The sequence below is a fragment of the Phyllobates terribilis genome, unplaced genomic scaffold, assembly GCF_046119375.1.
Source record: "Phyllobates terribilis strain yellow unplaced genomic scaffold, ASM4611937v1 Scaffold_11__3_contigs__length_659146591, whole genome shotgun sequence".
NCBI classification, from domain to species: Eukaryota; Metazoa; Chordata; class Amphibia; order Anura; family Dendrobatidae; genus Phyllobates; species Phyllobates terribilis.
This window is the reverse complement of record NW_027362771.1, coordinates 609,103,160-609,116,707: the sequence shown is the minus strand read 5'-3', so window position 1 is coordinate 609,116,707 and position 13,548 is coordinate 609,103,160. Positions and strand designations below refer to the sequence as shown.

At 37.3% G+C, this 13,548-nt stretch overlaps 4 non-coding genes across 4 annotated transcripts; all 4 read left to right on the top strand.

Moving 5' to 3' along the window:
• Positions 1 to 78: 78 nt before the first annotated feature.
• TRNAL-UAG (transfer RNA leucine (anticodon UAG)) lies at positions 79 to 160 on the top strand. The gene has a single exon. It is a non-coding gene; the product is annotated as a tRNA-Leu (tRNA).
• A 4,265-nt stretch (positions 161 to 4,425) lies between these two features.
• TRNAL-AAG (transfer RNA leucine (anticodon AAG)) lies at positions 4,426 to 4,507 on the top strand. Its single transcript has one exon. It is a non-coding gene; the product is annotated as a tRNA-Leu (tRNA).
• A 1,379-nt stretch (positions 4,508 to 5,886) lies between these two features.
• Positions 5,887 to 5,968, top strand: TRNAL-AAG (transfer RNA leucine (anticodon AAG)). The gene has a single exon. It is a non-coding gene; the product is annotated as a tRNA-Leu (tRNA).
• Positions 5,969 to 7,347: 1,379 nt separating this feature from the next.
• Positions 7,348 to 7,429, top strand: TRNAL-AAG (transfer RNA leucine (anticodon AAG)). The gene has a single exon. It is a non-coding gene; the product is annotated as a tRNA-Leu (tRNA).
• Positions 7,430 to 13,548: the final 6,119 nt, after the last annotated feature.

The window sequence follows — 13,548 nt, the reverse complement described above, 5'->3', positions numbered from 1 at the left end:
CTTATTGGATATAAAATATTTTCTGCCACTTACATCAAAAGCAAACTTCTAATATAAATAACTTTAAATTCTGTATAAGGTAGCGTGGCCGAGCAGTCTAAGATGCTGGATTTAGGCTCCAGTCTCTCTGGAGGTGTGGGTTCAAATCCCACCGCTGCCATTATTTATTTGGATCAAATTTTTACCAAAAATTAGGAAACAGTTGAGGAAGTATAGGGGGTTGAGAATTTAGGAGGCAGCAGTAATTTTATCCTATACTTTTGAACTACAAAAGGTGGAAAACTTGCGAAAACTGAGATTTTAAGATTGGACTGTAGAAAGGCAGTTTTTAATGGACTCAGTAAAAAGGAAGGAAAAATAGGATGTTCTAAAGGAAAGAAATGTCCAGGAAGGATGGGGGATTTTGCTAAATTAAATTCTCACTGCACAATCAGTAACAATCCCAAAAAGAAGGAAGAATGGAAAGCATTTATGGAGACCAGGATGTCTGAATACTGAACTTAAAAGCTTGCTAAAAAGGAACAAAGAAATGAATATCAAATGAAAAGAAGGGTTCATATCTAAAGAAGAATATAATGCTGTCTGCAGGGAAAGGTGGGCTAGCGTTAGAAGAGCTAAAGCCAGTAATGAAGTGAGGCTTGCAAGAGAGACCAAAAGCAATAAGAAAGGATTTTGGAAGTAAGTCAAAAGTTAAAGAAAAGCCAAAGATGCTATAGGATTTTTAAAGGATGAAAAGGGTAAAGTGGTCAATAATGATGTTGAGAAGACTGAACTTTTAAATTCCTGTTTATCTTCTGTGTTCTCTAAGAAAGCAAATGTAATATCAAGTGATCTTCACTGTGCTGTAGAAGAAAAGGAACATGTGAGCAAGTCATACATAAGAATACGGCATATGAATAGTCATGTTGGCTTTAGGCATCAGAATTAATTACATAATTTACCATCTATGTTACATCGATGTCAGTTCAATCAATGATCAACGATTCTCAAAATTTGCCAAAATCAATCTTGGTCAAATGAAGTCTAACTGCTAGCTCATATCCCTGCTGCCTTTTTAGGATTATCAATACAGGATGAGCAGAGTGATTAGCAAACATAAACAGAGCCATGCTGCTTCTGCTGCTTTCCAGTAAGTCACCCTAGTGACGAACTCATTGCTACACTGCTCTGCACTGCTGTATAATGTCTTCCTTGCTGCTGCTTCTGATTATCTGTTACGTACAGGCAGGGGTGTAGGAATCCTTCATGTTTGAGTGTCCTGTATATGGGAGATCATAGCAATTAATCTATACCACCTAATTCAGTGATATCTAAAAATTAGCGGATGAGCCAACAGAGGAAAGATTAGTTAAATATCTGGATACAATTCATATGTTTTGTAAAATGGTGCCCCAGAGTCAATGTACAAACAAATCCCTGATAATTACGTTGCTCATACATAATAACATTTGTCTTTTTGTATTATTGGATATAAAATATTTTCTGCCACTTACATCAAAAGCAAACTTTTGATATAAATCACATTAAACATACGTAAGAGGTAGCGTGGCCGAGCAGTCTAAGGTGCTGGATTTAAGCTTCAGTCTCTCTGGAGGCTTGGGTTCAAATCCCACCGCCGCCATCATTTATGTGGATCTAATTTTTACCAAAAATTAGGAAACAGTTGAGGAAGTAAAGGGGATAGAGATTTTAGGAGGCAGCGGTAATTCTATACTATACTTTTGAACTACAAAAGGAGGAAAACCTGCGAAAACTGAGATTTTAAGATTGGACTGTAGAAAGGCAGTTTTTAATGGACTCAGTAAAAAGGAAGGAAAGGTAGGATGTTCTAAAGGAAAGTAATGTCCAGGAAGGATGGGAGATTTTGCTAAATTAAATTCTCACAGCACAATCAGTAACAATCCTGAAAAGAAGGAAGAATGGAAAGCATTTATGGAGACCAGGATGGCTGAATACTGAACTTAAAAGCTTGCTAAAAAGGAACAAAGAAATGAATATCAAATGGAAAGAAGAATATAATGCTGTCTGCAGGGAAAGCTGGGCTAGCATTAGAAGAGCTAAAGCCAGTAATGAATTGAGGCTTGCAAGAGAGAACAAAAGCAATAAGAAAGGATTTTGGAAGTAAGTCAAAAGTTAAAGAAAAGCCAAAGATGCTTTAGGATTTTTAAAAGATGAAAAGGGTAAAGTGGTCAATAATGATGTTGAGAAGACTGAACTTTTAATTTCCTATTTGGCTTCTGTGTTCTCTAAGAAAGTAAATGTAACATCAAGTGATCTTCACTGTGCTGTAGAAGAAAAGGAACATGTGAGCAAGTCATACGTATGAATACAGCATGTGAATAGTCATGTTGGCTTTAGGCATCAGAATTAATTACATAATTTACCATCTATGTTACATCCATGTCAGTTCAATCAATGATCAACCATTCTCAAAATTTGCCAAAATCAATCTTCGTCAAAAGAAGTCTAACTGCTAGCTCATATCCCTGCTGCCTTTTAGGATTGTCAATACAGGATGAGTAGAGTGATTAGCAAACATAAACAGAGCCATGTTGCTTCTGCTGCTTTCCAGTAAGTCACCCTAGTGATGGATTCATAGCTACACTGCTCTGCACTGCTGTATAATGTCTTCCTTGCTGCTGCTTCTGATTATCTGTTACGTACAGGCAGGGGTGTAGGAATCCTTCATGTTTGAGTGTCCCGTATGTGGGATATCATAGCAAATAATCTATACCACCTAATTCAGTGATATCTAAAAATTAGCGGATGAGCCAAAAGAGGAAAGATTAGTTAAATATCTGGATACAAGTCATATGTTTTGTAAAATGGTGCCCCAAAGTCAATGTACAAACAATTCCCTGATAATTACGTTGCTGTTGCATAATAACATTTGTCTTTTTGTCATATTGGATATAAAATATTTTCTGCCACTTACATCAAAAGCAAACTTCTGATATAAATAACTTTAAACATATGGAACAGGTAGCGTGGCCGAGCGTTTTAAGGCGCTTAATTTAGGCTCCAGTCTCTCAGGAGGCGTGTGTTCAAATCCCACCGCTGCCATTATTTATTTGGATCAAATTTTTACCAAAAATAAGGAAACGGTTGAGGAAGTAAAGGGGTTGAGAACTTAGGAGGCAGCGATCATGCTATCCTATAATTTTGAACTACAAAAGGAGGAAAACCTGCGAAAACTGAGATTTTAAGATTGGACTGTAGAAAGACAGTTTTTAATGGACTCAGTAAAAAGTAAGGAAAGGTAGGATGTTCTAAAGGAAAGAGATGTCCAGGAAAGATGGGAGATTTTGCTAAATTTAATTCTCACTGCACAATCAGTAACAATCCCGAAAAGAAGGAAGAATGGAAAGCATTTATTGAGACCAGGAAGGCTGAATACTGAACTTAAAAGCTTGCTGAAAAGGAACAAAGAAATGAGTATCAAATGGAAAGAAGGGTTCATGTCTAAAGAAGAATATAATGCTGTCTGCAGGGAAAGCTGGCTAAAGCCAGTAATGAATTGAGGCTTGCAAGAGAGACCAAAAGCAATAAGAAAGGATTTTGGAAGTAAGTCAAAAGTTAAAGAAAAGCCAAAGATGCTATAGGATTTTTAAAGGATGAAAAGGGTAAAGTGGTCAATAATGATGTTGAGAAGACTGAACTTTTAAATTCCTGTTTATCTTCTGTGTTCTCTAAGAAAGCAAATGTAACATCAAGTGATCTTCACTGTGCTGTAGAAGAAAAGGAACATGTGAGCAAGTCATACATAAGAATACGGCATATGAATAGTCATGTTGGCTTTAGGCATCAGAATTAATTACATAATTTACCATCTATGTTACATCGATGTCAGTTCAATCAGTGATCAACGATTCTCAAAATTTGCCAAAATCAATCTTGGTCAAATGAAGTCTAACTGCTAGCTCATATCCCTGCTGCCGTTTTAGGATTATCAATACAGGATGAGCAGAGTGATTAGCAAACATAAACAGAGCCATGCTGCTTCTGCTGCTTTCCAGTAAGTCACCCTAGTGATGAACTCATAGCTACACTGCTCTGCACTGCTGTATAATGTCTTCCTTGCTGCTGCTTCTGATTATCTGTTGCGTACAGGCAGCGGTGTAGGAATCCTTCATGTTTGAGTGTCCTGTATGTGGGAGATCATAGCAAGTAATCTATACCACTTAATTCAGTGATATCTAAAAATTAGCGGTTGAGCCAACAGAGGAAAGATTAGTTAAATATCTGGATACAAGTCATATGTTTTGCAAAATGGTGCCCCAGAGTCAATGTACAAACAAATCCCTGATAATTGCGTTGCTCATGCATAATAACATTTGTATTTTTGTCTAATTAGTTAAACAATGTTTTCCGCAACTTATATCATTAGCAAATTTCTGATTTAAATAAGTTTTAACATCCGCATGAGGTAGCGTGGCCGAGCGGTCTAAGGCGCTGGATTAAGGCTCCAGTCTCTCTGGAGGCGTGGGTACAAATCCCACCGCTGCCATTATTTATTTGAATCTAATTTTTACCAAAAATTAGGAAACAGTTGAGGAGGTATAGGGGGTTGAGAATTTAGGAGGCAGCAGTAATTTTATCCTATACTTTTGAACTACAAAAGGTGGAAAACCTGCGAAAACTGAGATTTTAAGATTGGACCGTAGAAAGGCAGTTTTTAATGGACTCAGTAAAAAGGAAGGAAAAGTAGGATGTTCTTAAGGAAAGAAATGTCCAGGAAGGATGGGAGATTTTGATAAATTAAATTCTCACTGCACAATCAGTAACAATCCCAAAAAGAAGGAAGAATGGAAAGCATTTATGGAGACCAGAATGGCTGAATACTGAACTTAAAAGCCTGCTAAAAAGGAACAAAGAAATGAATATCAAATGAAAAGAAGTGTTCATATCTAAAGAAGAATATAATGCTGTCTGCTGGGAAAGGTGGGCTAGCGTTAGAAGAGCTAAAGCCAGTAATGAAGTGAGGCTTGCAAGAGAAACCAAAAGAAATAAGAAAGGATTTTGGAAGTAAGTCAAAAGTTAAAGAAAAGCCAAAGATGCTATAGGATTTTTAAAGGATGAAAAGGGTAAAGTGGTCAATAATGATGTTGAGAAGACTGAACTTTTAAATTCCTGTTTTGCTTCTGTGTTCTCTAAGAAAGCAAATGTAACATCAAGTGATCTTCACTGTGCTGTAGAAGAAAAGGAACATGTGAGCAAGTCATACATAACAATACGGCATATGAATAGTCATGTTGGCTTTAGGCATCAGAATTAATTACATAATTTACCATCTATGTTACATCGATGTCAGTTCAATCAATGATCAACGATTCTCAAAATTTGCCAATATCAATCTTGGTCAAATGAAGTCTAACTGCTAGCTCATATCCCTGCTGCCTTTTTAGGATTATCAATACAGGATGGGCAGAGTGATTAGCAAACATAAACAGAGCCATGCTGCTTCTGCTGCTTTCCAGTAAGTCACCCTAGTGATGAACTCATAGCTACACTGCTCTGCACAGCTGTATAATGTCTTACTTGCTGCTGCTTCTGATTATCTGTTACGTACAGGCAGGGGTGTAGGAATCCGTCATGTTTGAGTGTCCTGTATGTGGGAGATCATAGCAAGTAATCTATACCACCTAATTCAGTGATATCTAAAAATTAGCGGTTGAGCCAACAGAGGAAAGATTAGTTAAATATCTGGATACAAGTCATATGTCTTGCAAAATGGTGCCCCAGAGTCAATGTACAAACAAATCCCTGATAATTACGTTGCTCATGCATAATAACATTTGTATTTTTGTCTAATTAGATATACAATGTTTTCTGCCACTTATATCATTAGCAAATATCTAATTTAAATAAGTTTGACCATCCGCATGAGGTAGCGTGGCCGAGCGATCTAAGGCGCTGGATTAAGGCTCCAGTCTCTCTGGAGGCGTGGGTTCAAATCCCACCGCTGCCATTATTTACTTGGATCTAATTTTTACCAAAAATTAGGAAACAGTTGAGGAAGTAAAGGGGATTGAGAATTTAGGAGACAGCGGTAATTCTATCCTATACTTTTGAACTACAAAAGGTGGAAAATCTGCGAAAACTGAGATTTTAAGATTGGACTGTAGAAAGGCAGTTTTTAATGGACTCCGTAAAAAGGAAGGAAAAGTAGGATGTTCTTAAGGAAAGAAATGTCCAGGAAGGATGGGAGATTTTGATAAATTAAATTCTCACTGCACAATCAGTAACAATCCCAAAAAGAAGGAAGAATGGAAAGCATTTATGGAGACCAGAATGGCTGAATACTGAACTTAAAAGCCTGCTAAAAAGGAACAAAGAAATGAATATCAAATGAAAAGAAGTGTTCATATCTAAAGAAGAATATAATGCTGTCTGCTGGGAAAGGTGGGCTAGCGTTAGAAGAGCTAAAGCCAGTAATGAAGTGAGGCTTGCAAGAGAAACCAAAAGAAATAAGAAAGGATTTTGGAAGTAAGTCAAAAGTTAAAGAAAAGCCAAAGATGCTATAGGATTTTTAAAGGATGAAAAGGGTAAAGTGGTCAATAATGATGTTGAGAAGACTGAACTTTTAAATTCCTGTTTTGCTTCTGTGTTCTCTAAGAAAGCAAATGTAACATCAAGTGATCTTCACTGTGCTGTAGAAGAAAAGGAACATGTGAGCAAGTCATACATAACAATACGGCATATGAATAGTCATGTTGGCTTTAGGCATCAGAATTAATTACATAATTTACCATCTATGTTACATCGATGTCAGTTCAATCAATGATCAACGATTCTCAAAATTTGCCAATATCAATCTTGGTCAAATGAAGTCTAACTGCTAGCTCATATCCCTGCTGCCTTTTTAGGATTATCAATACAGGATGGGCAGAGTGATTAGCAAACATAAACAGAGCCATGCTGCTTCTGCTGCTTTCCAGTAAGTCACCCTAGTGATGAACTCATAGCTACACTGCTCTGCACAGCTGTATAATGTCTTACTTGCTGCTGCTTCTGATTATCTGTTACGTACAGGCAGGGGTGTAGGAATCCGTCATGTTTGAGTGTCCTGTATGTGGGAGATCATAGCAAGTAATCTATACCACCTAATTCAGTGATATCTAAAAATTAGCGGTTGAGCCAACAGAGGAAAGATTAGTTAAATATCTGGATACAAGTCATATGTCTTGCAAAATGGTGCCCCAGAGTCAATGTACAAACAAATCCCTGATAATTACGTTGCTCATGCATAATAACATTTGTATTTTTGTCTAATTAGATATACAATGTTTTCTGCCACTTATATCATTAGCAAATATCTAATTTAAATAAGTTTGACCATCCGCATGAGGTAGCGTGGCCGAGCGGTCTAAGGCGCTGGATTAAGGCTCCAGTCTCTCTGGAGGCGTGGGTTCAAATCCCACCGCTGCCATTATTTACTTGGATCTAATTTTTACCAAAAATTAGGAAACAGTTGAGGAAGTAAAGGGGATTGAGAATTTAGGAGACAGCGGTAATTCTATCCTATACTTTTGAACTACAAAAGGTGGAAAATCTGCGAAAACTGAGATTTTAAGATTGGACTGTAGAAAGGCAGTTTTTAATGGACTCAGTAAAAAGGAAGGAAAGGTAGAATGTTATAAAGGAAAGAAATGTCCAGGAAGGATGGGAGATTTTGCTAAATTAAATTCTCACTGCACAATCAGTAACAATCCCGAAAAGAAGGAAGAATGGAAAGCATTTATGGAGACCAGGATGGCTGAATACTGAACTTAAAAGCTTGCTAAAAAGGAACAAAGAAAGGAATATCAAATGAAAAGAAGGGTTCATATCTAAAGAAGAATATAATGCTGTCTGCAGGGAAAGGTGGGCTAGCATTAGAAGAGCTAAAGCCAGTAATGAAGTGAGGCTTGCAAGAGAGACCAAAAGCAATAAGAAAGGATTTTGGAAGTAAGTCAAAAGTTAAAGAAAAGCCAAAGATGCTATAGGATTTTTAAAGGATGAAAAGGGTAAAGTGGTCAATAATGATGTTGAGAAGACTGAACTTTTAACTTCCTGTTTTGCTTCTGTGTTCTCTAAGAAAGCAAATGTAACATCAAGTGATCTTCACTGTGCTGTAGAAGAAAAGGAACATGTGAGCAAGTCATACGTATGAATACGGCATATGAATAGTCATGTTGGCTTTAGACATCAGAATTAACTACATAATTTACCATCTATGTTACATCCATGTCAGTTCAATCAATGATCAACCATTCTCAAAATTTGCCAAAATCAATCTTGGTCAAAAGAAGTCTAACTGCTAGCTCATATCCCTGCTGCCTTTTTAGGATTATCAATACAGGATGAGTAGAGTGATTAGCAAACATAAACAGAGCCATGCTGCTTCTGCTGCTATCCAGTAAGTCAACCTATTGATGAACTCATAGCTACACTGCTCTGCACTGCTGTATAATGTCTTCCTTGCTGCTGCTTCTGATTATCTGTTACGTACAGGCAGGGGTGTAGGAATCCTTCATGTTTGAGTGTCCTGTATATGGGAGATCATAGCAAGTGAGTCTGACTTCTATACCAGGAAAGATCTTTGAACAAATTATTAAACAACATGTATGTAAGTACATGGATAAGAATGAAGTGATTAACCAGAGTCAGCATGGGTTTGTAACTAACAAGTCATGTCAGACTAACTTAATTTCCTTCTATGACAGAATCACTGACTGGATGGATCAGGGAAATGCTTTAGATATAGTATATCTTGACATCAGCAAAGCATTTGACAAAGTATCTCACACCATCCTTATTGAAAAAATGACCAAGTATGCAATGGACCAGGCAACTGTTAGGTGGATTCATAACTGGCTTAGTGATCGGACTCAAAGGGTGGTTGTAAATGGCTTCACATCCAGCTGGATGAATGTCTCAAGTGGGGTACCACAGGGCTCCGTCCTGGGACCTGTATTGTTCAACATCTTTATCAATGATTTAGATGAAGGAATTGAGGGTAAACTGATTAAATTTGCTGATGATACAAAGCTAAGAGGGATAGCTAATACTAGAGAAGAGAGAGAGAGGATTCAAAAAGACCTAAATAAACTGGAGCAGTGGGCAGCAACCAACAGAATGGTTTTTAACAGGGAAAAATGCAAAGTACTACATCTGAGCAATAAAAATGAAAAAAGCATATACAGAATGGGAGGAATAGAGCTAAGCAACAGTACATGTGAAAAAGACTTAGGTATACTAATAGATCATAGACTGAACATGAGTCAACAGTGTGATGCAGCAGCAAAAAAGGCAAATACAATTCTGGGATGTATTAACAGAAGCATACAGTCTAGATCACGTGAAGTCATTATCGGTCTTTACTCCTCTTTGGTCAGACCTCATCTGGAATACTGTGTACAGTTTTGGGCACCACATTTTAAAAAAGACATAGACAAACTGGAGCAAGTTCAGAGAAGAGCGACCAGAATGGTGACTGGTCTGCAAACCATGTCCTATGAGAAACGGTTGCAGGATTTGGGAATGTTTAGCTTGCAAAAAAGAAGACTGAGAGGAGACTTAATAGCTGTCTACAAATATGTCAAGGGCTGTCACATTGTAGAAGGATCATCTTTATTCTCATTTGCACAAGGAAAGACTAGAAGCAATGGGATGAAACTAAATGGGAGGAGACACAGATTAGATATTAGAAAAAACTTTTTGACAGTTAGGGTGATTAATGAGTCGAACAGGCTGCCACGAGAGGTGGTGAGTTCCCCTTCAATGGACGTCTTCAAACAGAGGCTGGACAGACATCTGTCTGAGATGATCTAGTGAATCCTGCTTTGAGCAGGGGGTTGGACCAGATGACCCAGGAGGTCCCTTCCAACTCTACCATTCTATGATTCTAAGTAATCTATACCACCTAATTCAGTGATATCTAAAAATTAGCGGATGAGCCAGCAGAGGAAAGATTAGTTAAATATCTGGATACAAGTCATATGTTTTGTAAAATGGTGACCCAGAGTCAATGTACAAACAAATCCCTGATAATTACGTTGCTCATACATAATAACATTTGTCTTTTTGTATTATTGGATATAAAATATTTTCTGCCACTTACATCAAAAGCAAACTTTTGATATAAATAACATTAAACATATGTAAGAGGTAGCGTGGCCGAGCAGTCTAAGGTGCTGGATTTAGGCTTCAGTCTCTCTGGAGGCTTGGGTTCAAATCCCACCGCCGCCATCATTTATTTGGATCTAATTTTTACCAAAAATTAGTAAACAGTTGAGGAAGTAAAGGGGATAGAGATTTTAGGAGGCAGCGGTAATTCTATCCTATACTTTTGAACTACAAAAGGAGGAAAACCTGCGAAAACTGACATTTTAAGATTGGACTGTAGAAAGGCAGTTTTTAATGGACTCAGTAAAGAGGAAGGAAAGGTAGGATGTTCTAAAGGAAAGTAATGTCCAGGAAGGATGGGAGATTTTGCTAAATTAAATTCTCACTGCACAATCAGTAACAATCCCGAAAAGAAGGAAGAATGGAAAGCATTTATGGAGACCAGGATGGCTGAATACTGAACTTAAAAGCTTGCTAAAAAGGAACAAAGAAATGAATATCAAATGGAAAGAAGAATATAATGCTGTCTGCAGGGAAAGCTGGGCTAGCATTAGAAGAGCTAAAGCCAGTAATGAATTGAGGCTTGCAAGAGAGACCAAAAGCAATAAGAAAGGATTTTGGAAGTAAGTCAAAAGTTAAAGGAAAGCCAAAGATGCTTTAGGATTTTTAAAAGATGAAAAGGGTAAAGTGGTCAATAATGATGTTGAGAAGACTGAACTTTTAATTTCCTATTTGGCTTCTGTGTTCTCTAAGAAAGTAAATGTAACATCAAGTGATCTTCACTGTGCTGTAGAAGAAAAGGAACATGTGAGCAAGTCATACGTATGAATACAGCATGTGAATAGTCATGTTGGCTTTAGGCATCAGAATTAATTACATAATTTACCATCTATGTTACATCCATGTCAGTTCAATCAATGATCAACCATTCTCAAAATTTGCCAAAATCAATCTTGGTCAAAATAAGTCTAACTGCTAGCTCATATCCCTGCTGCCTTTTAGGATTATCAATACAGGATGAGTCGAGTGATTAGCAAACATAAACAGAGCCATGCTGCTTCTGCTGCTTTCCAGTAAGTCACCCTAGTGATGGATTCATAGCTACACTGCTCTGCACTGCTGTATAATGTCTTCCTTGCTGCTGCTTCTGATTATCTGTTACGTACAGGCAGGGGTGTAGGAATCCTTCATGTTTGAGTGTCCTGTATGTGGGAGATCATAGCAAATAATCTATACCACCTAATTCAGTGATATCTAAAAATTAGCGGATGAGCCAACAGAGGAAAGATTAGTTAAATATCTGGATACAAGTCATATGTTTTGTAAAATGGTGCCCCAAAGTCAATGTGCAAACAATTCCCTGATAATTACGTTGCTGTTGCATAATAACATTTGTCTTTTTGTCATATTGGATATAAAATATTTTCTGCCACTTACATCAAAAGCAAACTTCTGATATAAATAACTTTAAACATATGTAAGAGGTAGCGTGGCCGAGCGGTCTAAGGCGCTGGAGTTAGGCTCCAGTCTCTCTTGAGGCGTAGGTTCAAATCGCACCGCTTCCATTATTTATTTGGATCAAATTTTTACCAAAAATTAGGAAACGGTTGAGGAAGTAAAGGGGGTTGAGAACTTAGGAGGCAGCGATCATGCTATCCTATAATTTTGAACTACAAAAGGAGGAAAACCTGCGAAAACTGAGATTTTAAGATTGGACTGTAGAAAGACAGTTTTTAATGGACTCAGTAAAAAGTAAGGAAAAGTAGGATGTTCTAAAGGAAAGAAATGTCCAGGAAAGATGGGAGATTTTGCTAAATTAAATTCTCACTGCACAATCAGTAACAATCCCAAAAAGAAGGAAGAATGGAAAGCATTTATGGAGACCAGGATGGCTGAATACTGAACTTAAAAGCTTGCTGAAAAGGAACAAAGAATGAGTATCAAATGGAAAGAAGGGTTCATATCTAAAGAAGAATATAATGCTGTCTGCAGGGAAAGGTGTGCTAGCGTTAGAAGAGCTAAAGCCAGTAATGAAGTGAGGCTTGCAAGAGAGACCAAAGGCAATAAGAAAGGATTTTGGAAGTAAGTCAAAAGTTAAAGAAAAGCCAAAGATGCTATAGGATTTTTAAAGGATGAAAAGTGTAAAGTGGTCAATAATGATGTTGAGAAGACTGAACTTTTAAATTCCTGTTTTGCTTCTGTGTTCTCTAAGAAAGCAAATGTAACATCAAGTGATCTTCACTGTGCTGTAGAAGAAAAGGAACATGTGAGCAAGTCATACATAACAATACAGCATATGAATAGTCATGTTGGCTTTAGGCATCAGAATTAATTACATAATTTACCATCTATGTTACATCGATGTCAGTTCAATCAATGATCAACGATTCTCAAAATTTGCCAAAATCAATCTTCGTCAAATGAAGTCTAACTGCTAGCTCATATCCCTGCTGCCTTTTTAGGATTATCAATACAGGATGAGCATAGTGATTAGCAAACATAAACAGAGCCATGCTGCTTCTGCTGCTTTCCAGTAAGTCACCCTAGTGATGGATTCATAGCTACACTGCTCTGCACTGCTGTATAATGTCTTCCTTGCTGCTGCTTCTGATTATCTGTAACGTACAGGCTGGGGTGTAGGAATCCTTCACGTTTGAGTGTCCTGTATGTGGGAGATCATAGCAAGTAATCTATACCACCTAATTCAGTGATATCTAAAAATTATCGGTTGAGCCAACAGAGGAAAGATTAGTTAAATATCTGGATACAAGTCATATGTTTTGCAAAATGGTGCCCCAGAGTCAATGTACAAACAAATCCCTGATAATTACGTTGCTCATGCATATTAACATTTGTATTTTTGTCTAATTAGATATACAATGTTTTCTGCCACTTATATCATTAGCAAATATCTAATTTAAATAAGTTTGAACATCCGTATGAGGTAGCGTGGCTGAGCGGTCTAAGGCGCTGGATTAATGCTCAAGTCTCTCTGGAGGCGTTGGTTCAAATCCCACCGCTGCCATTATTTATTTGGATCTAATTTTTACCAAAAATTAGGAAACAGTTGAGGAAGTATAGGGGGTTGAGAATTTAGGAGGCAGCGGTAATTTTATCCTATACTTTTGAACTACAAAAGGTGGAAAACCTGCGAAAACTGAGATTTTAAGATTGGACTGTAGAAAGGCAGTTTTTAATGGACTCAGTAAAAAGGAAGGAAAAGTAGGATGTTCTTAAGGAAAGAAATGTCCAGGAAGGATGGGAGATTTTGCTAAATTAAATTCTCACTGCACAATCAGTAACAATCCCAAAAAGAAGGAAGAATGGAAAGCATTTATGGAGACCAGGATGGCTGAATACTGAACTTAAAAGCTTGCTAAAAAGGAACAAAGAAATGAATATCAAATGAAAAGAAGGGTTCATATCTAAAGAAGAATATAA